Source organism: Leptodactylus fuscus, chromosome 11 (genome assembly GCF_031893055.1).
Source record: "Leptodactylus fuscus isolate aLepFus1 chromosome 11, aLepFus1.hap2, whole genome shotgun sequence".
Lineage (NCBI taxonomy): Eukaryota > Metazoa > Chordata > Amphibia > Anura > Leptodactylidae > Leptodactylus > Leptodactylus fuscus.
In genome coordinates this window covers 61,760,154-61,763,983 of record NC_134275.1, presented here as the reverse complement: position 1 = coordinate 61,763,983, position 3,830 = coordinate 61,760,154, and positions in this window count along the sequence as shown.

The following is a 3,830-nucleotide window of genomic DNA, read 5'->3' as shown; positions in this document are numbered from 1 at the left end:
CCAAATCTGGAAGAAGACTGACTGGAACCTACTATAGACTATCAGAGGTGGCAGAAAACTGACTAAGGGACGTACTTGAGACAATGGGCTAGATTTCATATCCAATGCCCCAGTAGAGGGTGCACCTTATTTATTTGGAGGAGCAAGTCTTCACATAAATCAGGCATACCCTCCACAGGGCTGTGCAAATACAGTGAAATCTACACTAGTTTGTAGCAGGCATAGATTTTAGGGATCCTTTACACCTAGTTTATATGATCATAAATCTGACAGGGCTTCACCCACGCCATGCCCCTCATCACAACCCCTTTTAGGGGTGAGGGTGGCGCCAAACTACAGATCTATTTTTTCATGCCTTTTAAGCCAAAAACTGGTGTACAATCCTATTAAAATGTGAAAGTTTGTGTGTTTGGATGTTTGTTCCTCAATCACGCAAAACCCGCTCCACTGATTTGGCTGAAATTTTCCACAAACATAGTTACTACACTGGATTGTGCAATAGGCTACTTTTCATCACAATAGCGCACATATGTTTTTCCCAGGAACCCCACAAAACCCAAACTCACATCACCATCTCTGCAATCTCACACACTTTGGACCATAGCAAGCCCCAAAATTCCTATTACCCTCTACAGTCTAGCCCCTAACCCCATACACTCACATTTACATATACTTTACCACTTTCACCCTTACCTTAACGATAGTCTAGGAAGCTACCTCTTTAACCCTCCGGAGCAGACATGTTTGTTGACCCCCACCACTCTGACGATCCGCGACACCACCCACCCAGCCACTCCACTCTGTTGCCAGGAGCATGCGCATCTTAGCCACCTACAGAACGTGTTTCCAGCACGCCACCATTTTGCGCCTCCACTGTAAGCCACAGCACCCAAACTACTCTCTCCAGCCCTCCACACTCCCTGACGGCACTCTCACCTCACTGCTGTTTCGTCTTCACGATCCATCCACCTTCCCTAGGTCTCCACGCCAACGACACTGGTAAGTTCCGATAGCATGTTTGCATTGGGACTACTTCTGGCCTGTATACTCCGATGTACCGTTTCAACACACCACAAACGATTGATAATAATGTCACCAATCTGCCTTACTGCCCACCTTAGAATTACCCGGCGTCCCTTCACATAAACTAGAACTCAAGATTGGCGTCCCTGTTCTACTCATGCGTAATCTCGATGCACCCCGATTGTGTAATGGCATGAGGCTATGTGTCACACAACTGGGAACAAATATCATTGCAGCCACTATTCTTACAGGAGCAGCTAAAGGTGACAGTGTGTTAACCCCACGCATTCCAATTATAGCAAATAATTTCCCATTTCAATTCAAACGACGACAATTTCCCCTTAAGTTGGCTTTTACAATGACCATTAATAAATCCCAAGAACAAACGCTGAAAGTAGCAGGAATGCATTTGACCACACCAGGCTCCTCACATGGACAACTTTATGTGGCTGCTCAAGAGTATCCTGTGCCCAAAACTTACATGTACTGGCGGGAAATAACAAATCATACAACGTCGTATATCGAGGTCTATTAACTTCAAATACCTCTGTCCCAAAGACACTATGTACAGTTTATAACAACACCGTATATATAGCAGCTCAAATACAAATTACATTCAACACAAAAGTCTCACGTATTCTCAGAATTACAGAAAAAACAAGATACAAAGTTACATTTCATATCCCATACCTTATACACAGTACGAAAACCTTACCCGCGCCTGTATATACCCACTTCTACAATCACCGCAGACGAAGTCGCGGGTACCAGCTAGTATATAATAAATCTCCCCCAATACTTGAATCTGAGATGGACCTGAATCTAATTTTATCAGTGAAAGTCAAATACCTGGGACTCCCACAGATCAGCAGCTTGAGACAACTTTAACACTTCTACTTCACAGGCCAACGTTGTCATGTTAATTCCTTTCTTGGCCTTTTTGCTCCCCTTTAACCAGTAAAAAGTGAAAGTGAAGGTGGGATGGTGGGAAACAATGCAGAACAGTAAAAGCTTCTACTTTCTATAAGAGTCACGAGACTTAATTAAGACGTCTGGCATGAGAATAAGGAAAGCCTTTCTGACGGTGATACGGTGTGAAGAGCTGGAAAACAATGGAAAAATATTGGGGTGTTTTCATTTTTACCGTATTCATGAAATTTCCTTCCTTTGTTTGCTCTGCATTTTTCTATCACACCAAATCCCAAGTGAACATCCAAATGGGTTTTACAGATGTGAAGTTCTTTTCCGAAGTCCATCACCGACCTCGCACTGGACAAGCCGAAAATTTGTTGTAGCGAAATAATGAGTTATTAGGCTGGACACGAACAAAGGATGTATTTCTTGGCTGCACAACAGAGCAAGAATGATTTTATTCTTTCCTTTCCTGTATTACTATAAATGGCATGTCGTAGAGAGCCGGACACCTAAGCAGCCGTCTGGAGAGTCGGTGCAAAAAGAGGATTTCACTCTGCAGGGCTCGACACAACTACTTGGGCATTCATTCATTTCGAATCTTTGTTATAGCTCATGTTACCTCATTGTAACTTGATGGAGATTTCGTTTAATGGCCGTGTATCTAGTGCATGCGAGAATCCGCCTTGTTTATGACAGATTTTGGAACATCCCTTGGTTTCCAGTAAGCCTGTTAAACTTGACAATATCAAGGTTGCTGTCAATAGTTCTGTACCTAGGATCAGATACTTGACTAGGAGAGGCTATTATATACTATAATAATCATGTGTATTTAGTATATAGATTGTGCAAATACATATTCAATTATTTTAATTTTTTTTACTCATTCTTCTCGGTTTTTATGTAGATTGGTCTTGGCTATAAGAGGCAATGCCTACACAGATATTGCTCTAAAGATGTCAGAATTATTCTTTAGACTCTGGCTTTGTGTAAGGTTTAGACATGGTGTGTCTTACTCCACTAGTCTTAATTGTCATAGATAGGAAGTCCCATGTAATCTCTCCCTCCTCCTTCCCATCTCTGATCGGCTAGGTGGTAATTGCTCGAGTGGTTGCCTTGAGTGGTGGTGAGCAGTGGTGTAACTACCGCCATAGCAGCAGAGGCAGCTGCCACAGGGCCCGGAACATTAGGGGCCTGGTGACAGCCGCTGCCGCTGCTACCATTATACTCGGGGGTCTTTTCGGACCCCCGAGTATAATGATTGGTGGACCGGGAGAGGTAAGAAACATGAAAAACACTGTTACTTACCTCTCCATGATCCGGGCCAGGCCTCCTTCCTAGTTGTCTGACGTCTCTGACGTCACATGAACCCGGCCTGCGTCCCGGGTCATGTGTCGTCCGACGTTATTGAAGAAGGAAGACAGCGGAGGCCGACAGCGTAGGAGCCGGGGACAGGTGAGAAACAGTAGTTTTTTATGTTTTTATTCCCCCAGGTCTCTGAATATTATTATAATAATTGTTTATGGGTGTCCACAGTGGGAGATAATACTGTGTGGAGGGGTCACTATGGGGCATAATACTGTGTGGAGGGGCCACTATGGGGCATAATACTGTGTGCAGGGGCCACTATGGGGGATAATACTGTGTGAAGGGGCCACTATGGGGGATAATACTGTGTGTAGGGGCCACTATTGGGCATAATACTGTGTGCAGGGGCCACTATGGGGCATAATACTGTGTGCAGGGGCCACTATGGGGGATAATACCGTGTGAAGGGGCCACTATGGGGGATAATACTGTGTGTAGGGGCCACTGAGGGACATAATACTGTGTGCAGGGGCCACTATAGGAGCTAATACAGTGTGCAGTGGCCACTATGGGGGATAATACCGTGT